This window comes from Marmota monax, unplaced genomic scaffold, assembly GCF_021218885.2.
Source record: "Marmota monax isolate L192 unplaced genomic scaffold, Marmota_monax_Labrador192_F-V1.1 WCK01_AAM20220418_F8-fsc00122, whole genome shotgun sequence".
Lineage (NCBI taxonomy): Eukaryota > Metazoa > Chordata > Mammalia > Rodentia > Sciuridae > Marmota > Marmota monax.
This window is the reverse complement of record NW_026695223.1, coordinates 1699580-1722270: the sequence shown is the minus strand read 5'-3', so window position 1 is coordinate 1722270 and position 22691 is coordinate 1699580. Positions and strand designations below refer to the sequence as shown.

The following is a 22691-nucleotide window of genomic DNA, read 5'->3' as shown; positions in this document are numbered from 1 at the left end:
TTTTGTATTCCCTTAATGGGAAAAATGATGCAAAACATTTTTTCATATTTATTGGCATTTACATATTTTCTTAGTGTCTGCTAAGATATTTTGTTTATTTTTATTGTTTTGATTGACTTCTGATTATGATTTATATGAGATCTTGGAAAGTTCTAGATCACAATCTGTCACACATACATTTTTACTTGCATTGTTAGAATTGCTTTATTATTTTTTTAAAATTTTGACTTTCAAAGAGCAAAATTTTAATTTTAATGAAGTCAAATATATTAATATCTTAATACTATTTTATACTTTTTAATGTCGTAGGTAAGAAATCTTTGCCTATTACAAGGTAAAAAAGATTTTATTACATTATCTTTTAGAAGTGTTACAGCCTTTGCTGTTACATTTAGTTCTATGATCTATTTTGATTTAATTTTTCTTTATGTTGTCAAGTATACTTTTTTTTTCCATATGGATACTTAGTTCTTTCAACTTAAGGTCATCTATATGCAAATTCTATCCTTCCTTCAATGAATTATATTTGAGTATCTTTGTGAATGGATCATTACTATCCCTCATTGATCTATAATTCTATTTTTATGCCAATACTGTACAATAATTTTGTTAGAATATAGAATAAAATTTGATTTTTAAATTTTAACTTGTGTCCAGCTAACATCACTCATTAGTTCTAGGAAGTTTTCCATGAATTTCTGATAATTTCCTATGTATGCAGTGAAGTTGTGTGAGAATAAAGACAATGCTACCTCTTCCTTTTCATTCTTTTTAGTTCTTTTTATGGTATTTCCTCATTGGCTAAGTTGTTAGTATAATATTCAGTGAAAGTGGTTAAAAGTGGTCATTCTTGCCTTTTTCTTGATTTTTTTGTTGTTGTTTCTTTATAGTTATACATGACAGTAGAATCTTTTTTGATATGTTTATATAAACATATCTTATTCTAATTAGGAATATCTTATTTTAATTAGGTTCCCAGTCTTTTGTATATATGTACTTGATGGTGGGATTCAATGTGGTGTTTTCACATATGTACACAGAAAAGTCATGTCAGATTCATTCCCACTGTCTTTCCTTTTCCTATCTCAACCTCACTTTCCTTCATTTCCTTTTTCTAATCCACTGAACTTCTATTCTTCCCTCTGACCTTTATTGTGGGTTAGCACCCACATATCAAGAAAACATTTGACGTTTGGTTCTTTGGGGGATTGGCTTATTTCACTTAGCAAGGTAGTCTCCAGATCCATCCATTTACTGGCAGATGTCATAAAGCCATTCTTCTTTATTGTTGAGTAACATTCCTTTGTGTAGGTATACCACAATTTTTTTATCCATTCATCTATTGATGGGCACCTCGATTGGTTCCATAACTTAGCTATTGTGAATTGTGCTGCTATAAACAATAATGTGGATACATCACTGTAGTATGCTGATTTTATCTCATTTGAATATATACTAAGGAGTGGGAAAACTAGATCAAATAATGGTTTCTTTGCAAGTTTTCTCAGGAATCTCCATACTGCTTTCCAGAGTGGTTGCACCAATTGCAGACACACCAACATTTTATGTGTGTTCTTGATTTTTGATGGAAGCATTCACTGTGTAAGTATCACATTTGGTTGGAAGCTTTCTATCTCTTATCAAAACAAGCATATTCATTTGTCATCTTAAGTTGCTGAGAATTATTACCAATGGATGTCCAATTTTGTGAAAAGCTTGTCCTATGTGTACTTACATGTTCCTTTTCTCCTACTCAATCATTTAATGTGGTAAATAATATTGTTTGATTTTTACATGTGAAACCAAACTTGCATTTCTAGGATAAGCATCCAATATTACATACAGTATTCAACTTTTTATAAATTACTGGTATTGATTTGGTAATATTCATTAAGGGCTTTCATGCTTATGTTCATGAGAACTATTACACAGTAGATTTAGTTCTCTCATATCATGTAACCAAAATTCTTTAGGTATTTTAGGCCTGATTTTCTGTGCAAATCTAAGTAAAGTCATTGTACAAGTCCTGTTCTTCTAAAATTCTTAGACAAATTGAAACTCTTATTTTAAGTTTTTGTTAAGAAGGACAAGGTTCTATCCCACTCCTTGGTCTACACCCAAAGGATTTAAAAACAGCATACTACAGGGGACACAGCCACATCAATGTTTATAGCAGCACAATTCACAATAGCTAAACTGTGGAACCAACTTAGATGCCCTTCAATAGATGAATGGATAAAGTGTTATATATATGTGTGTGTGTATACCACATATATATAATACCACAGATATATATTATAACTGTGGTATTATATATATGTGGTATATATATCGATAGATTTAGATATAGATATAGATCTAGATCTGTGGTATATATACATGATGGAACATTACTCAGCATTAAAAGAGAATAAAATCATGGCATTTGCAAGTAAATGGATGAAGTTGGAGAATATCATTCTAAGTGAAGTAAGCCAATCCCCCAAAGCCAAAAGCAAAATATTTTCTCAGATAAGTACATGCTGATCCATAAAGTGGGGGAGGGCATGGGAGAAATGGAGGAACTTTGGATAGGGCATAGGGGAGGGTGGGGTAGGGAAGGGGTATGGGGATAGGAAAGATGGTGGAATGAGATAGACATCATTAACTAGGTAGATGTATGATGATACCCATGGTGTGGCTACTTTGTGTACAATCAGAGACATGAAAAATTGTGCTCTATTTGTGTACTATGATTTAAAATGCATTCTGCTGTCCTGTATAACAAATTAGAGCAAATAAATTAATTAATTAATTTATAAATGGACAAGGTTTAGTGGATTAAGTCAAGCTAGTTAGTTTCATAAGAGACTGATAAAGCGTAAACGTATAAAATTTCAGGAAAAAGTTAACAGGCATTGTTGGTTGCTTCCCAGATTGTTTCTACCTCTTCATTTTACCGGGAATGCTCTGTGTGGCTAAGTGGCTGGGGAGGTTGACTCTACTAAGATTTGAGTCTTCAGCTTCACTTTTTTTTTTTTTTTTAGAGAGAGAGAGAGAAGAGAGAGAGAATTTTTTTTTAATATTTATTTTTCAGTTTTCGGTGGACACAACATTTTTTTTTTAAATCTTCATTTGTATGTGGTGCTGAGGATCAAACCCAGCGTCCCACGAATGCCAGGCGCCAGGCGAGTGTGTTACCGCTTGAGCCACATCCCCCACCCTTCAGCTTCACTTTTAAAAGCCAAATATACCTGAGACTCCCTGAGACATATTTAAGAGCCTTTATTTGACAACTGAAGGTGAGTAGACAAAAGACCTAAGTCCTGGAAACTTTGAAGGACACATTTTATCAACCTATGTTTTTTGTTGAGATAAATTCCTGAATTGTTGAAGTCATTTTTACTTATACTTTCTGTCTTTTTTGCAGTCAAAAAAGAGCATAAGTGTTATGAAAATATATCTAATATAAATAATTATGTAGATAACAGATATGTGGTTTTATAATCTATCACACTAATTATAAATACTTTAAAAATTTTTTTATTACATTTAAAGAGAGAATGAAACTGTATTGGAGCAGATTCTATCAAACTGTGACAACTTGAAGAAATGTCCTGTTGCATTCTAGGAATGTTGATGACCTGGGAGGGGTCATCAAGAATCCATATGTCCTTCCAAGGAGACACTCCTGGAAGAACGATGATGAATTTTCACCAGGTTCCCGCATGATTTTAAACTTTATGTTGATCACCCTCCTCTTTTTATTTGTTGCCACAGAATCAATGGCCTCCTTTTCAAAACTCCTTTAGGACGTGTTATCATTCCTATGATTTCAAATCACTTGCCTTAGTTGCACTTTAGCCTAGCCACAATATGCAGGGGGCTCATTAATTATGCTGGGAGAGGCTGAGCGCCCATGTCATGCAGAGTACAATGGAATCCTTACAGTAGACGCAGGCTGAACATGGCCCAGCCTGTTACTGCCCTGGACATTGGCCCACCTCACCCAGTTGCTAGCACAGTGGCCTCCTCACTGTTCTGCTAAAACTCAGGCCCAGGTAAGGGCAGAACCCAGAGCCTTGCAGCTGCTCATCCCTTCGCCTAGAAGTTCCTCTCTCAACTCTTAAGTCTTTACTCAGACTTCACCCCAGGGAAATTTTCTTCCCCAAATGGACATGGTTATTTTTCTTCATTGTCTTATTTTTCTCATGACACCATATCTTTTTTTTTTCCTAAATTTAATTAATTAGTTAGAAACAAAGATATAAGCTCTCGGAGAATCAGGATTTTTGTCTGTTTTTCTTTATCAAAAGAAAATCAATCCTGCTGGGATTGTGGCTCAGCAGTAGAGCGCTTGCTTAGCACAGGCGGGACCTGGGTTCGATTCTCAGCATAACATAAAAATAAAGGCATTGTGTTGTGTCCATCTACAAAGAAAGATTCTCTCTCCCCCCCCCCACTCTCTCTCCTTAAAAAAAAAAAAAGAAAATCAATCAAAAACTGAGGCACTCAAAGAACACTGAGGCCAAATGAATGAAATGACTTTAAGTCTTGAGTTAATAGGGCTACGCCTCTTAATGAAGTCTGAGATTGAGCATAAAAGGATATATTGAAGAATATGTTCTACTTAGACTTGGGTGAAAATGAATTAAATTAGGTCAAATCTCATTCTCATAGATTTCTATAATAAAAAACTCTATCTTCTTTTTTATTTTAAAAATACAATTGTAAATAATATTAGTCAGAACTTCTCATTTTTGACCCTGTTATCATTTTGAGTCAAATAATTCTTTGTGGTGGGAGCTGGCCTGATCATTGCAGGATGTTTAGTTTCTTGTCTGTCTGCTAGGGCAACCCCTTCCCTCAAGCTGTGACAACCAAAATGTCTCCAGATAATGCCAACTATTGCCACAAGGCAACAGTGCTTGCAACACAGAACCATCCATCATATGTATTGTATATAATTATGTAATATATGTTACATAGTGGACTGGGGCTGCAGCTCAGTAGTAGAGCACTTGCCTGGCATGTGTGAGGCACTGGGTTCAATTCTCAGCACCACATATAAATAAATAAATTAAATAAAGATTCAGCAACAATTAAATATATTAAACAAAATATGTTATATACCATGTTATGTTATTATATGACACTTTTGATAGCATATTATATGTATATGCTATCTAGATTATATATTATATAACAATGATTATATAATATGTACTTATATAATTTGTAATTATTATATGTATATATTATATACTATATCTATATTATATATAATATATATATTTTATAACACCTATTGAAAAAAAACAAGATTGTATTTCTGATATAGCACATGTAATTAAGTAGAAATCATAAAAATTTCATGCTTACTTTTTAAACTGTATCATCAAGCACCACAATCAAGCCAGCATGGTTCATGTTAAATGGTGGTCGCATGTAGCCCTGGTAGATGTGAAGGTAAAGTTCAGGAAGAGAAAAAGAAAACATACCCTTTATTTAATGGCCTTGGAGCTCCATTCTTGTAAAGAGATAGGAAATGCTGAGACATCTCTTTCAATAAAGGATCTGGGAAAATAATAAAAAATGAGAATATGCCCTGCTATGTGATTTATATAGGTGCAACAGGATTAAAACAAAGATTGTTTGCTTCTTGGGGAAAATGTAATCATAAAAGAAAAGCATATAACCTAAAGTCTAAGATTAGATGGAAGAGAATTTGTTATATTGATTTGTTTATTTATTTATTTCCTTTATGTGTGTAGAATTGAGAATTTGATTGGGGCTGTAAATAAATATATACTTTTTTCTTTTTGTATTGAGCCTCTTTACCACTGAGCTACATGTCCAGTCTTTTTTCCTTTTCTCTTTCTTTCTTTCTTTCTTTCTTTCTTTCTTTTTAAGATAGGATCTCAATAAGTTGCTGAGGGCCTCCCTAACTTACTGAGTCTGGCCTCAAACTTGCCATCCTCCTGACTCAGTCTCCTGTGTTGCTGGGATTATAGATGTGTGCCACCTCACCTGACTGTAAATAAAATTTTGATGCTTCCTCTTTTGATTGATGGGTTGATTGATTTATTAAAGCTCTACTTGCAGGAATGGGACATCTGTCCAGGTAGCAGTCAAGAGAAGAGCTCTGAGTCCTAAAAAACTATCTGCCATGAAAAAAATGCCCCTAGTTTGGGGATTTAGGAATGGTCCTAAGAAATGTAAATTTTAGTTATATACAGGGCTTAATAAGCACTTGTCGAGTTGAATCCAAGAGATGCAAACTCAGAACTATGGGAAATGGAAGTATATTTTACAACTACTTTGAGGTGGCAGCTAATAAACTGAAAGGAAATAAAAGGTGCAAGCCGAGGAGCAGGAAAGAACTAATGAATGAGGTTAAAATCTCAATACTTACATTTTGAAAATGTTTGGGTAAATACGCTTTAAGCTTCCTAATCATTTTTATAATTTATCTCATTTATATCATAGATACTGATCTATGGGAGACTCATTGGACCCTAGATCTATTACTTCAGCCTTTTTCTTCAACTAAAAGAAACGCAAGTTCCAGAAAGACAGGATCTCCAATCTCTGCGTTTTACAAACCTCAAAGTTTGAGCCCCTTGGATTAATCCCCTGAATTCTTGAGTGCTGCAGAATCATGTCACTAAATAGGTCACTAGAGGCACCAGGAAGCCCAAAAAGGAAAAAGCCCCCTAAAGGGAAGTGGCACTTAATTGGGAACTTTCAGAGATCTGCCACTCTTTGTGACAATCCAGAAAAAGTACTTTACAGGTTTTGTGACTGCAGGTGGGCTGCGACTGACAGCTGAAATTAACTGGGGCTCTGTGCAGGGAGGGCGGTTGTCAGGGGGGAGGAAGGAGCGGCTGGATTTGAAGACTGTGTTTTTTTCATCTCGAATATCATCCTTTCAATTGTGCAGATCCCAAACTCTAAGCTAAAATGCCACCCATTGTCCCTTTAAGGCATCCTACTTGGTAAACAGGAGCAGGCACCCATAGAAAGAATAGGTCGTGCATGGAGTTTGGAAAAGAAATATCGTGTTGGGGCTCTGCTGAAAACAAAACGATCTTGCATCTCCTGGCCTCTTGGTTCAAATCCCTTTTCGTGCTCCGTGGGGAGAGACTGCCCCTGGAGTATTCTGCTTTTAATAAGCTTCCCAATCAGCTCTCGGGCCAAAGCGCTCTCCCTCCCTCGCCCAGCCTGCGTCCTCTCAGCCCTCCCCTTCTCCGTTTCCCTTCCGTCCCCTCCCAGTCAGGGAGCAATTGAGTCAAAGGCAGGATCAGGTTCCCCGCCTTCCAGTCCAAAAATCCCGCCAAGGGAGCCCCAGAGCGTAGGAAAATCCAAAGTGGAGAGAGGGGAAGAAAGAAGCCAGAGTCATCCGTCCAGGAGGAGGCAGAGCGGCAGCCGCCCAGGCGGGAGCAGAGCGAGCCCTACCTGGACTCCGGCCGCGGCAGAGAGACCTCGCCCCGTGCAACAAAGGCAGCCTGCGCGCCCCGAGGACCTCTGCAACTCAAAGTAAGTGAGAGGGAACGCGCGATCCCTCCCAGGGGTCTCCCATCCCGGTGCCACTTCGGGGCCGCCCGCGGATGATGGTGGTAGGAGTGGGAGAGAGGCTGCCGGGTGCCTTTGCTCTCAACGCTGACTTGCTCCAGAGGCAAACCGAGGCTTATTTGGGGCGGATTCGGATCAGGCTGGTTAGGGTGCTCTTGGATGAGTGGAAGGGAAGCGTTTGCAATGTTAAGCAAGCTTGTGTGGGGCCTGGGGATGGTGTCCTAGCTACCTGCTGGGGAACACGCTGGTGTGGGCCCTAGAGGGAAGGGTTCCCAAAACCTGGAGCTTTGGTAGGTGTGTCTGAGGCTGGTAGACTGAGAGGGAGGGAGAGAGGGAGGGAGAGGGAGAAGGAGAGGGAGGGAAAGAGAGAGAGAGATGTCTCTTTCCCCCATTTCCTCTTTGCTTCTCTGGATGCCCCAGAGTTTGCAACCCATGTCTCTTGGTTGGCATTTCTAGGTGTGGTGCGGGGGCTGGTTGGTCCTGGTGCCTGCTGACACAGCACATCTCTAGGGCTGCTGGCTGACACTCCTGGACTTGCTTGGTAGTCCAGAAATGGTTCAGTCCAAAGTTTCAAAGACACACCTTGAATCCCATCTCTCATTTGAATGCTAATTTTAATAACCACCCTGCACACAGGCACTTGAACTTTTAATTTCACCCACATAAACCTGGGGTGTGTTTTTTACCAGTTTGCCAGATGCTTAGGATTTCAGAGTTTATGCTTTTAATAAGTTAACAAAATATTTTTTTGAAAGGGTGAAACATGAACCTGAACACACACACACACACACACACACATTCATGCGCACGCACGCACACACACACACACTCACACACACATGCCCACACACACATGCTCACATACCATACCTTTCTCTGTGGGTGGGCCATGAGAAAAGGGAATGAATAATGTGAAGGAATATCTAAGTCCTAGTCTTTTAGCATTTCTTGCATCTCTCCTAAAGGATTGTCAGGCATTTTGCTCCTGCATTGAGAGAGAGAGAGAGAGAGAGAGAGAGAGAGAGAGAGAGAGAGAGAGAGAGAGAATTGGAGGGAAGGGCCTGGGAGGAGATTTAGGAACTACCAAGAGAAGCTTTTGAACTAATAACATAATGGAGTAATTTCCTGATCCTAGACAAATGTGGAATTGATGAAAGAGCAGAGCCCATTTTAGCCTTTTGATCATCTGGGAATGAATTGATTTGCAGAAAATTAAAAGGTAATGGGAGTGAAACAAAAGAGAAGTCTGCCAATATAGGAAATAAAACTTGTATTTGCCATCTTCCTTATTTTCCTTTTTAGTAAATTATGTGCTTTAAAGACCAAATCATCAAAAACAGAGTGCAGTTCATTTCAAAGGTAATTATGGGGGAATACTATCTTTTTCTCCCTCTTGGAACCTGAGATATTTGTACTAGAGGTTGAGATGTTTTAATTATTTTATTTTTTAGAAAACCATAGTGCTATTCTTTTGTGCTTTATGTTTTTGAAAATGTACTTTAAGTCTTTAGATGGTGACCTTCCCTCTCCTATTGTTCATGAATTTTCTTCAGGACACTTGCCCCCTATTTAGTGAACAACCTTAAGAGGGAGCCCACTCCTGAAGCCAATATGTAACACCTTAGATGCTGGATTCTAACCATGTGCTTGTGGGAACAAATGTATCTTTTTTCAAAGGTGCAGCTATGACAGAAATGAAACTACTGTGAACATATGGCTTTTTAATTATCTGGCTATTAAATGAGATATCACAGAGAATGGGAATAATAAAATATATCTGACTATATATTGTATAATATGTCTTTTATAAAATATATAACACTGTGTTTTCCTGGGTCTCTTTCTATGAAATTTGGAATAATAAACTTACTAATTTATTGGAAGTTTTCATGTCCCTTATTTGGTCTTCACATACAGCAATTTGTAACAAGATCTGCATTTTTAAATTTTGTGGGCATTTTAAAAAAATTATTATTCTACATAAGTCAATGCCCAACTTTGAATTTTCGTAAAACCTAATCATTGAAAAGAACATAAGAGAAATAAGATCCCCAAATACTTCAATCATTTTTATCGGTGAAATCAAACTTAGAAATCAAATATTTTGGGCTTAAATGTTTAATTTTCCTTTGAAGATATTCTTGCTTTCTCACCTAGATGACATTCTCAGGTGAATTCTGATCAGACTTCTAATTGTGATGTGGGGATTTTATTACTGCTCAAAATTCCCCCAGCAAACTGACTTAGCTGGCTTGTTCAAAATGGTGTTACGAGTTAAAGGTACATTGAGGGTCAGAAGTCAGAAGTCAGAATATAAAATGCAGTTTTGCAAACATTGAACATAGAGACAAGGGAGTTGCCCTTTATTTCTCTTGGGGGGGTGATGTCCAAATTGAGACCATCCGGGACCATGCAAATGTGTTACCCCATCTCAAACAACTTCGAGATGTGGTTTGCTCTGCAGCCCCTGCTCACCAAGAGCCTTCAGCTGCCTTAGCTCATGCTTTGCTTAGTTGAGCTTCTCCATAAAGTTCAGGATGTTTTCTCCTCTGGTTGATATTCTAATAAATAAATGGAAAAGCTACTGTGTCCTCCTGGCATCAGTCCAGGCCATTGCCTAGGAGTGGAGGTCAAGTAATATGCAGATAGGGGACTTCTTTTTACAAGCTTGGACTACTTTTTTCTACCCAGAGTCATTTGGCTTCAGTGGAATTTGGGCCACGGCCTCACTTTGGAAAGCTTGTTCTCCATTCCTGATGTTTATGGCCAATTCAAGTTTCTACCCACTGGGCCATTTTTCCATCCATTTCAGGTTCAGTCTTATATGTGCTGAAATTTTCATGGTATCATTAGGATCCTTCTAGATTGTAAAATTTAACAAGCTTTTTATAAACATTTTGGGTTCTGTAGGTTAAAAAGATAGTTATGATGAAACATTGTTAAAGGACATTATAATTATGGTAATTTATGGATTTATCATATAGGTAACAATCACCATAAATCTCTCTGTCTTAAGGATAGGCAAGAAATCCAGTGATGGTTCATGTTTGCAATATTTTGAGAAATAAAATTTAATTACTTCTAGCATTCTTTATTCATCATGGTGAGTTTCCTAAAAGCAGAATTCTTAGATTCTTAAGCTTCATACATACTATAACAATAATAACAAAGGAAATCTATTTTTGCATATTAATCTTGAAAGAAGTGAGTGATAGTAACTAACAATTGAGCTCTTTGTTCTAAGAGTTACTTCTAGCCTAAATCTGTTTTCAGTACCAATTCACTCTCTTCCTACTCAACTAGACTTTTCCACTTTTGATTCAGGAACTGGTAAGGTCAGCTTACACTCTTATCGCTGCAGTAAAGTTGGCTTCTTTCTCTTCCTGGATTCCTAACTTTAGCAGAGAGCCTCACTAGGGTTGCTCATCTCCATCTCAACCTCCCAGTTCCATCCAGACAATGCAGTTCTTCTTGGTGCTGTGGCCAGTCAATTTAACCATATTTATTATACACATGTTGGGTGCCTGATGCTGTGCTGAACAACGTAGCATATTTAAAAAATACAACACAGCTTCTTTTCTCAGAAACTTAGTTTTTTTTTTTTTTTAATTTAACTTGAAATTATTTTTAATTTTTTACCAATTTATTTATTTATTTTAATTAGGTATATATGATAATAGCAGAATGCATTTTGATTCATTGTACACAATTGCAGCACGAGTTTTCGCTTCTCTGATTGGACACCATGTAGCGTCACACCATTTGTGCAGTCATGCATGTACCTGGGGTAATGATGTCCATCTCATTCCACCATCTTGAGACTCACAGTTTTATAACTTCAGACACTCTGTGTTTGGCAAGAGGTGCTAACTTGTGAAATCCTTTTATAGAAACTCTTAAAATAGATTTCCAACAAACTCCATGATTCCCCCACCTATCTCTGAAAACAACAACAACAACAAAAACTTTAAAAGTCTCAGGCCATTTCATGAAGCAATGGCTTTTTGCATTTCTTCCATGAATTCCCTCACAGCAACACTGTCTGCTGATCCCAGCTTCTTGAGGTTGTCCTTCCCTGTGCCCACCCTGCCGAGCTATCCCCTGCTACAACTTCTCTGCTTCTCTGCCCAGTCCTCCTTTCATCTTTAAAATTTTTTTTTCACAAGGTTCGAAGTGGACATTTGGTCTCGAATTCTCTCTCTCTTTCTTCAGATGCCTCAACACTGCCACAGCTCTTCTTGAGCTTCAACTCCAACTTTCATTAGGAAAATGCTCAGACCTCTCCTGAGCACTATTCTCACATTTTAAGTTTCTCTCCTGTCCCTCCCCTCCCCTCCCCTTCCCTCCACCCACCCACTTCCTTCCTCCCTCCCTTCCTTCCTTCCTTCCTTCCTTCCTTCTTTCTCTTTATCTCCTTCTTCCTTTCTTTCCTTCTGTACTGAAGGGAACCATTGGGCCACAGTCTTATTTGGAGGTGGAGAGCGAAGTAAAGTAAAGCAATTCTTGTTATTTTATTTTTATACCTAACAGACTTCTACACATGATGACAGCCCTGCCATGTGCCATATAGTATGATAGGGGATATGAAGATAAATAATATGTCTTCAAGCAGTTTTTGGTCTACTCAATGTATATGTAAGAGTAAGACACAAACTACTTCAACACAAGAGGTGTGTATGTATGTGTGTATATATCTATATATATCACACACACCCCATTTTTGTCCTAAGCACCTACAATGACAAAGAAAATCACATTTTTATGAGAAAAAGAAACAATAAAGCTTGTTAAAGACTAAACGATACTAAATACTTATTTGAAAGCATCCCTATCTTTTTGTTCCTTTAATATAATTTATTCTGGAGGAGAAATGAAACCATCATTTTTCTGATGTTTTCATTTCACATTTGCCACATAATAGAGAAGAAAAAAAAGTGATTGGGTGTGATAGCTTGAGAAGTCACTCTGAGTTTGTTTAGAATAAATATAATTTTGAAGGCATGCCACCCTAGATGTCTTTTTCAGGAAAATTTATGCAAACTTGAGGTGGCTTCTCTGCACTGAAAACATACACACAGAGGGAGAGAAAGCAAATCCAGCTACTTCAGCTGTGGGATGTGGGTGAATCTGTAAAGTTGTCAGAAACTGAAGGCACAAAAGGTCTTAAAGGCAAAGCCTCCAGTCTTCCCATCTTCTCTTTAAGCCCCTCTATGGCCCCTCCTCTGTCAGCAGGGTTGCTGCTGAAGAGCTGGCAGTTTGCCAGCACAGCTCTACCCACCCACACCATGCACCTCTTGAAGACAGAGTCTCTCTCACTCATCCAGAGAGCCCTGGGGAGCTAGCACGGTCCATTGAAAGATGTCCAATAGATGTCTGACAAATAAGTGAAAAAATAAATAGATGACCTCGAATATTCTTTTCCAAGATGATCCAATCCTTTGACTGTCTTCTATACCAAGCCTCTTGTCTTACTAACCATCACCTGGTGCCCATTTCCTGTCTCAGACCTCCAGGAGAAGCCTCTCCAGCTCTGTCCTTCACTCCTTCACTGGCAGTGTCACAAGTGTCTTGCAGACCTGAGAGCTCTCTGGAGTGTCTCTGCTAATCGCACTCTACCCACCTGGATCACTCTCAATTATCATGGTTTTTGACTTACTGCTACCTCCAGAATTGAGAAATCTCCCTCTTCTTTTCCAAACCATTTATTATTCAAAGCAACAAGACTACTTATTTGAAGCATTAATTTCACCATAACATCAATGTAGCTAGGGGGCCTTTGCTTCTAAGAATTTTCCATATTCTTTTTCCGATCTTATTTTCATAATAACCTTACTCAGGCAGGCTGAGTAGGATTTTTTTTTTAATTGATACAGAAACTCAGGGTCAGAGATGGTAAGGGGGCTGTATTCAATGACATGTGGGTAATAAGACAAACATCTTTAAATTCTAATTTGGGTATTTTTTCTCTCCATTATTTACATAATGCCCCTTCTCCTTTTGGCTAATAAATTGGTTTTACCTCCTAGTTGCCTCTCACTTCAAACCTAAAATCTAATGTATATATACTCACAGGCCAAATAACAGAGCAGCGGTTCTGTCTTTAATGTTCAGCAGATTGACTAGTCATATTTCAGCATCCATAAGCCTGGGACCCATCTTTGGTGATTCTGATTTAAGAGGTAGAATCAATGAAGCTGGATGGAGTTGATCCATTAGAAATATTAGCCCTAATGGTCCAATATCAAAGCTCTAAGATCGAAGAAATTGAGCCACAAGCCACCTCGTTTGTTATTAGCTGTGTGACTATGAGAAAAATATTGTGGTCTTTCTCAGGTCAACATCCTTCTCTCTAACTTGGGGGCACTGATACTTATCTTCAAGGATTGACATATGAGTATGAATTGAGGCAACTGATGTAAGGTGCTGAACACACAGAGGATTTAATAAAGAGAAGATGTTAACGTTGGTGAAGCAGCCCTGGATGAAAGGCCCCTTCCCCCCTGAATCCTGCACTGTTTGACTTTGATCTTTCCCATGAAAACATAAACAGCATTCTGCAAACAGGGGACTCCAAGTGGCAGCCACCATACACTGACCTTGGTAATACCCATAGGCAGGTATTCATCAGCCCCTGCTGATGGAGCTTTCAGTCCGCAGGAAGGAGTTTGAATTTGGATTCAGGAGGCAGCATTTCATTTCCATTTTTCTTGTTGTTCAGTATAGGATGCTAATGAGACACCAAATTTTCTGCAACCTTAGGTTTTTTAGCTCTTGGTTGGAACTTATGACGATGTTACTTGTGTTGCCTACCTGGCAGGTTGGTGGGAAAGGTAAATAGGCACCATGTAACATTCATAAACTGTAAACTATTATAATAAATAAGAACTCCCATTATTTAAGCCCAGTGGGGCATGTTCTGTCTTTTTCATTACCGAGTTTTACTTCTGTCACTGTCATTTTCTCAGGATACCAAGAGAATGCTTAAGATGCCCGAAGGTAAGTTTGACCCAGTGAAGTGAGAGGAGGAAAGTTGTGTGACAGGAATGAAGAGAAGGCAATCTGAGTCATAGATTTTAAAAAAAAAAGTGAGAAGACAATCCTAAATAAGGATACATTAAAGAGTCATGACTTCTTTTTACTAAATACTGTATTTTAGTTCCTTCTCTAGAGTCTTAAATGATATGTACCAGATTTTCAGCTGGTTATTCTCACTAAATTTAGGTCTTTACAGTTGTCAAGAAACTGCACCCAGTTTAGACAACAGTGGTGCCTCTTTTACCTTCACGTGCATCCCAGACACCTGCAGACCTTGCCAAAATGCAGACCCCTATTCCACATTTTGCTTCTCTCGACTCTGGGAGGGGGCTCCAAGAGATGGCATTTTCAGTAGATGCCCAGGTGACATCAGCAAGGTTGACCTGGGAAATTTCACTCTAAAGTATCAATCCACCTAGTTGAGTTCAACAAACCAGAGAGAACACAGAGGGATCAGAACACAGCACTCGCGATATCTGTAGCTTAACAAAAAATGTGAGGGTCATTGATAGTCACTCCTTACTCCCTGCAAAAACTGCTTGCATTTGTATCTTCTCATGTCCAAATATTTAAAGTGTTTGTTTGTGAAAGAAAGTTGTCCCACCTCCTGAGTTTCAACTGTGTTGGCTAAAGCCCCTAAAGAGTACAAGGTCGGGGCTCTGTGTGTAAGGGTCCTCTTTACCCTGACTGCTATTAGGTCTTTCTCTGAAGAAGGGGTAACGGATCCAGATGATGCCTTTTTAATTTGCCTTAAAGCTAATGAAAAGTGGTTAGGACATTCTTAATGTCGAAGAGATATATTATAAAAGGCTTTCTTAGTGTTATTCTCTTGTTTTTGGTTTGGTCTTAACATCTTTCACTGCACTCAAACTGTCCCCTGCTATAATAATGGAAGAAGAGCAGGTATCATCCATGTAGGGGACTCTCTGGAAGACATTGGGCTGTCCAGAGAGCAAGCCAGGGCTTTGGGCCTCACAGGGCAGATTTAGTCAACAAGGAATATAATTTGGTAACAATCGCGAATGACAGAGAAAGTCTTCATTCAGGCTAAGACAAATGCAATCCATACAGTATTTTTAGAACAATGTTTTCCTTATATCCTTCCCTGTTTGCTGAGAATATGGCCTTTTTTAGTTTTAGCCATGGACCACTGCTTCCAGTACCAGAACTGTCTTTTTGGTTTTAACATATGGTGACCTTCGTTTGTGAGCATAAGATCATCAGAGGTGTAGTGAACATCTGCCAAATGGCCAAGTGTGGAGTCCATGGCAAGCCAGGATTTGAATTCTTAAAAAAAAAAAATAAATGCCCTGCAGCTTTGGAGAACCTGATTGCAATGGTCAATTTAGCTTTTTGAAAAAATATATTCATTACAAAAAATTGCCTTCTGTGCCGAATGCATTTTTTTTTATTTTTAAATTTGTACGATGCATTTCTTAAAAGAGCTTCAAATGGGGAAACCTAAGGCTTCTATGGGAAATAAAGCAAGTGATTTATTAGATCATGTTAAACAAGTGTATGTGCTTAAATCTTGCACCAATAAAATAAAATCTTTCTTCTTGTTTTCTTAAAATATACAATATAATTTCATTTTTAAATAATGTCTCTGGGAACATGCAGATTCTCAAATACTATCCAGTCCATGTCAAACTTGTAAATACACTGATTAATTTTAATCATATGAAAAATTAATGAAAGGATATTTTTAATTTTTATATTATTATTAGGAAAATACAAAAACACTAAAAGAAACAGCCCTTTTTCCCATTGTAGGAAAATACATATTTATAGTACAAGGTATTCACATTTTATGGAAAAACATACTCATAATCCTCAAAATAGATATTATTAACACTCTCATATACCTTTATATTTTCTGGCATCACTTTAAAAAATATTTACATGCATAATTGTGTGTCCTTCATTTCCACCAACATTGTAATTGATCCATGCAATGTTTTTTTAACAGCTATACACACATTAACATGTGCATTTCTTGCTACCAAATGAACCAATTAAGATGGAAATTCAATTTATTTAGTTCAATATGGGTAAATTAGAATCACAAAAAAATTGCTTGGTAACTTTATGGATTCTCATTAAAAATCTGGAAGTAGAAAATGGAAACAAGCAAACATCCGGTACAGCAAACTAAAAAAGTCTTTGTCCCAGCAAACAGTGTGTTGTTTAGATGGGAACCAATAATGCTGAGGAACTGGCTTGTGCCAGTTAAAGATCAAGCTGACTAAACACTGTTTTCTATTATTCCCCTGGAGGACCCTTCCACATATCCAAGGGTGAGAGTCTCCCCAGGGAAGACACAGCTGCGGGGCTCTGGTAGGTCCCATCTAACTCCTCAGCTGGTCCCAGGAGCCTGGGAAACTTCTGAGCTGCCCTGGGGTTCATGGGAGTGGGCCTCTTGCACTGCAGGTGGGTAAACTGCAGGGCCAACAAACCTCTTTGATGCATGTCGCTCTAGGGCTTGGCACCCTTCAGGGAGTTATTTATTTGTTCTGTTATTATTTGGAATGACTAGTGTACAATTGGCTCTAGTTGAAAGTGAGTCAGATCAAATTTGGGTCTGACAACCACATTCTTGATCACAGAGAAGTGAAAGTCAAATGCTTTTATTGTCTATGCCAGTATTAGGATTCCAAGCAACTTCAGCCTGGAGTGGGGTTTTTAGCCTTTTAAAATAGCGATTTTAGTCTGATGTTGAGGGAATCACAGAGTTTGCCTTCTGATATGTGATATCTGGGGATTTGAAGATGTAGTTCAAGGCTGTCATAAATGAATTTGGTTTCGAGAAGTAGATCAAAAGCAATTCAGCTGGAATTATAAGTGGGTAGATGTGGATTTCTACCAATTTCTCTCTAAACAGATCCACATTTCTAAATGCAGGCTAACGCTGTGGGTTTCTAATATGTCATCCCGTGAGGTGCTTTTGCAAGAGATTAAATGAGAGTTGTTAATTTCAAAGGCAGCAGAATCAAGAAGACAAAAGAAATAAAAGTGGGCTTGAACTGAAACCTTAGGGGAAAAAATCCAAGAACAAGGGAGAGACAGAAGCCCTATGCTTGGAGAGAGAAGCTGCAGACCTTATAGAAAATACTATTTACAGAGTGTTGAGTTTCCCTCCACCTGGACTGGGCAAATGTCATTGGGTCCTATGGGCTATCACTGGAGATATATTTCTGGGGTGGGTTTGTCTTGTTTGCCTTCCAAATTTTCTGGGCTCCAGATGTCTCTTGCCATAATGATCCCATGAAGTCAATCAACTCTGGAGCAACCCTGTACCCCCTTTGCTCTTCTCAGAGTGGGTATTTGAAGACAAAAGCAATAGCAGCTGTTCCAGAAAAGAGTTTCCTCACTATTAGGACCTTCACTTCCTGGGTATAGGGCCAGAGTTGGGCAATCTGGTACCTGGAGCCAACTCTTCCCAAATGCTTCTAGCCCACTGTCCCCATCCTTGTGCGCCCTTGATGGAGGATCATGGAGCAAGAGGACCCTAAGAGGCTTCTTTCGTGGGCTGGAGCACATGGGCTCCCTTCAGCCCACGATGTGTCTGTACATTGGTCTGGCAGCTTGCTGGGCTGTTTTTTGCCTTGATTGCTGTTCACCAGCTGTACTGAGTAATGTTAAACAATTCTGTTTCAATTCAAAAAGAGTATAGGTTCTATCATTTCTTTTAAAAGGTCTAATATCATTTTGAACCATAAAAATTTCTCTCTTCCCCTCCCATCTCACATTGGCCCCTTCCTTATCCAAGTCCATAAACAGGGGTAACCAATTTTGTCATTACCATGCATTACACCAACAGAAACTGAAAAAACAAGTATAGGACATGAAGGTGGAGCATTTCTTCTTACCTTGATTTTGGTGTTTTTTGTTTTTTTTTTTTTTAGCAAAGAAAGTCAACCCAAGTATTAGAGGCCATTTTTTTTATTCTCACACTGAAATGGATTCCATTACTTTTTTAACTGGACATGGGATTGCTATCTTGACTCTTGGTAGCATTTAACAAAATTACAATTTGTCCCTTGAGAAAGTTCAGATAGTTTTATCTATTATGCATCAATACTGAAGTGGGATGAGAGCACCTTTAAGACTTGGAAAGAGATCAGGAATCTCTGAATTGGAGGAGTAGAGAAGCTTAGACCAATGAGAGCAAGGAACAAAATCCACAATATGGGGGCCAGGGTGAGTGGAGAAACTTGGAAACTGATAATCAGATGATCAGTGGAAAAAGGATGGGGAAAAGTCCAGTGAGAAGCATATGTTCAATTGAGAAGCATTCAAGGAACATACTAGACAGAATAAAGCATGGAAATATTAATCACATTTAGAAAATCTTCAGGAATTATGTTATATCCCATGAGACAACATTTAACTGGTATTATTTCCGTCTGGAGGTTTCTATATAAAGTAACTTCAATTGCCAAATCATCTTGGGTCATTTCTATTATGTTCAAAGGAAGTCACAATATTACTTAGGAGTATGTATCTTTTTCCTGGAACTCACTTTTCCTAATACATTGCTAGCAAATTGTGTCCAGTCCTTTTTCTTTTCAATGCCAGAACTGGAACATAGTAGGTGCTCAATCCATGTTTGTTGCTGTTCAATTCATGGGATTGGAATAACCTTTCACTTAGTGTCTACCTGTCCCTCTGCTCTCACCCCTAGCTCTCTATCAAAGAGAGGTAAAATATTAACTGGCTGCCGTAGCCAAAAACTGTGTCCTGAACAACAGTTTTCTCTGACATTTCCAGTCTCCTGCTCTATCCTTTGTACTTTGAGGATATTTCCATTGTCAGTGCTCATGTACCCAGAGGCCAGTCTCTTGCTACATACAAATACACATCTTGTGCTCTGCCTTCATGCTGGCTATTGGTGTCTTTAGTTCCCTTGTCATGCTCTGAGGATCGTGGCACTATGTGAAAGTTCAGTGTCCACTAGTACCTCTGAGGTGTTGTCCCTAGGAATGGCCAGGGACGAGGAGACTTTGTTGTCTACCACCAATTGCTTCTAGAACCTGAAGACCTTGCTCTTTGCTTATCACTTCCAGCTCTTTTTCTTTCCTGAGCACCATTCACCAACATTAGTACCAATAGTTTGTGTTTATTGAATGTGTCCTATCTGGTGGATGCCATGGTACTAAAATTTTAGAATCAGTGCTAGACCAAATGCTCCTAATAGGCCTATAGGGTAAAGACTCTTTCCCCCACCCCTGCTAAATGAAGGGACCAAGTCTCTGAATGGTTGAGTGACTTACCCAATATCACAAACTAGTCAGAAGCATAACTGAGATTTAAGCCCCAATACATCTGACCACAAAGGTCTTCAATACCATACTCCTCTACTTTCATCTCCCTATTCCATGATAAAGACCCAGTGAGTATTTTGGTTCAATATTTCCTTCTTTCCTCTTGGAATATGCTCTATGTTATTTTTTTTCTACTACACAGCGTTTGGGAGAATGCACTCCCTTGCTTAACAAATGCTGTCATTACAGCAGACCTTCTTAGCTGCATCTCATTCATTGCATACATTTCATTCTCCTTTCCAGGACAAAGAGCACCAGTTTGCCTGGTGTGGTGGTTCAACCAGCCAGTGCTGCTTACTGAGGAAGGGCTCCCCTGGGAGCACAGGCAGAAATGTCCAGGAACTGCTCTTGCTGATGCTCCACCTGCCATCACCTGACTGAATTGTTTGTTGGATTGCTGTGTTCCAGCCCTGGGGGAGGCCACAATGCCGGGTTTGTTTATGGACAAGAGTCTTTGGATTTGATTAGCAGCTAGTTCCACTGCAGCTGAACACACAATAGGGACCAGAGGTGGGGGAAAAAAATTCTGCTACAGTTTCCCATTGGAAAGCATTTACTGTTAAACTTGGACACCCAACAATGGGACACGGATGAACAGAGGCTGGGAAAGGTTAGGTGATGGATTCTCCAGGCCCCTCAGCTTGTTGTGTGTGATGAGGTCACTCTGTTACATGAGGTGTGGAGCCTCTGTCCCTCCAAATGTCTTATAATTCAGGTTTGAGACTGATATCCATGGGGTTTGATGAGGGACGAAACCTGAGCACTGGAAAGCATGAAGAAGCCCCATGATTACAAGAACCAGGGCAAAAGCAGCGAAGGTGATTTAGCTATCACCAACGGCTGGTCGTTCAGTTAAAATGTCATTAGTGGGACCATGTGAGGCAAAAATAACAATAGTTATAATTCTATCAATGAAACAGGAAAGTAGGAAGTTTTGCTTTAATTTAAAATTAGTTTTGAACACAGATGTAAAAGCATAAAAACTGTCCAAATTTATAGGGTACCATGTGATGTTCTGATACATGGCTATACTGAATAATGTTCAACCCAGGCTCACCGCATCTATCGCTTCCAACATTATCCTTTCTTTATGGGGAAAACATTCAAGTTTTTTTTTTCTTGCTTTTTGAGATACACAGTACATGGCAAGTATCTACTGTCACCTTACTGTGTGCTAATACACCAGAACAGTATGTAGAAAGTTTTATTTCATTACATAGACAAAGTCAGTGATTTCTAGACAAAACTGAAAGAATTTTCTTTCTTCACTCTGAACTGGTCATAAGTAAACCTATCATCTGAGCACTCAGAATCACAAAATGTCTGCATGAAGCGAAGAGCTCATTTCTCCTTAAAGCAATATTTTGATTAACAAGAGTTTTTCATTCATAGATTATTTGTCTGAGACATTGTGCATATTACAAGATGACTGTTGCCAGTATCCTAGCCTGTGCACACATTAGCAGGGCATTCATCAGAGAGACAGAGAAGACTTATAGTTAGACAATAGAGCATTTAATTAAATGATAAAAGATGTTCAGTCAAGCTTTTTAGAGGTGGAAGACTTTGAATGAAAAAGGAAGACTATGTAGGAATAGGGTTTTCTTTTTTCTGCTATGGGGATTGAACTCAGGGACACTCAACCACTGAGCCACATCCTCATCCCTATTTTGTATTAAAGAAAGAGTCTCACTGAGTTACTTATCACCTTACCATTGCTGAGGCTGGCTTTGAACTCACGATTCTCCTGCCTCAGCCTCCCAAGCTGCTGGGATTACAGGCATACACCACTGTGCCCAGCAGAAGTGGGGTTTTCAAAGACAGAGTTTTTATGGCAAAGAGATAAGAGAAATGGAGAATTAGGTGATGCCAAGCATGACATTGGTGTCAGAGAACAAATGGGCCTGATTTGTGTAGAGTGGCCACAAATGGAAGTTAGAGTCAGAAAAAAGTGTTGGGGAATAATAGCAAGACCCTTCTGGTGCAAGTTAACTTGCTTGAATTCTATTGTGTTAGATAGAATAGGAGTTGATGAAGGTTCTCTACAAGAGAGAAGAAAAAACTTGGTAAAAGTAAGGTGTAGGAAAAATTATCTTTAGAGAAGTAGCAGTTTGGAGGCGGAGAGAATCAGTTAGGTTATGAGTAATCCTCTGTGTATCACCCGCCCCCAAGCCCTTGATCTTATTAAATTCTGGAAATCCTGTTCATGCTCCAGTGCTTTACTTGAATACTATCTCTGCCATGAAAATTGTCTTTACTCCCTTACTTAAATAGAGTATTTTTCCCCTTTTCTGTTCCACAACTTTCTATGATTCTTCACTTATAGTTTTTCATTATCCATGCCAAAATATGTAACGAACACAACATGCCCAGCTCTATGTTAAGTATCAGGAACACAGAAATGAATAGGACCCAGTTCCTGTCCTAGATCACACAGTTCTGTGGCAGGGAGCATGCAGGCACATAAATAGCAGGTGAGTGTCATGGTTCTGATAGGCACTTGTGGAAGCACACAGGAGAGACACCTCTATCAGCAGAGGGGGATGGGGTAAGCTTCCAGAAGGATCTAGAATCTTTAAATACAAATCAGAAGTGTTTAAAGACTGAAGAATATAAGAGAGAAAATGTGAGTTCTAGGAAGAGGTAATGGTGTGAATCTTTACAAATAACAGATTCTTTTCAAATAACAGTTACTTTAAATGATTCTCTCTCCCCACTTGACTGTGGGTTTTGTTTTAGCCCAAATGCTTTCCACAATTACAAATGAATGAACAAATT

At 38.7% G+C, this 22691-nt stretch overlaps 1 protein-coding gene across 1 annotated transcript in view; it reads left to right on the top strand.

The window, feature by feature from the left end:
• The first annotated feature begins 7384 nt into the window (after nucleotides 1-7384).
• Ptn (pleiotrophin) overlaps nucleotides 7385-22691 on the top strand; it is a 98014-nt gene continuing 82707 nt past the window's right edge. The window contains exon 1 of the mRNA XM_046434135.2: nucleotides 7385-7518. The gene's annotated coding sequence lies outside the window, so the exon portion shown is untranslated. The remainder of the gene's footprint in view (nucleotides 7519-22691) is intronic.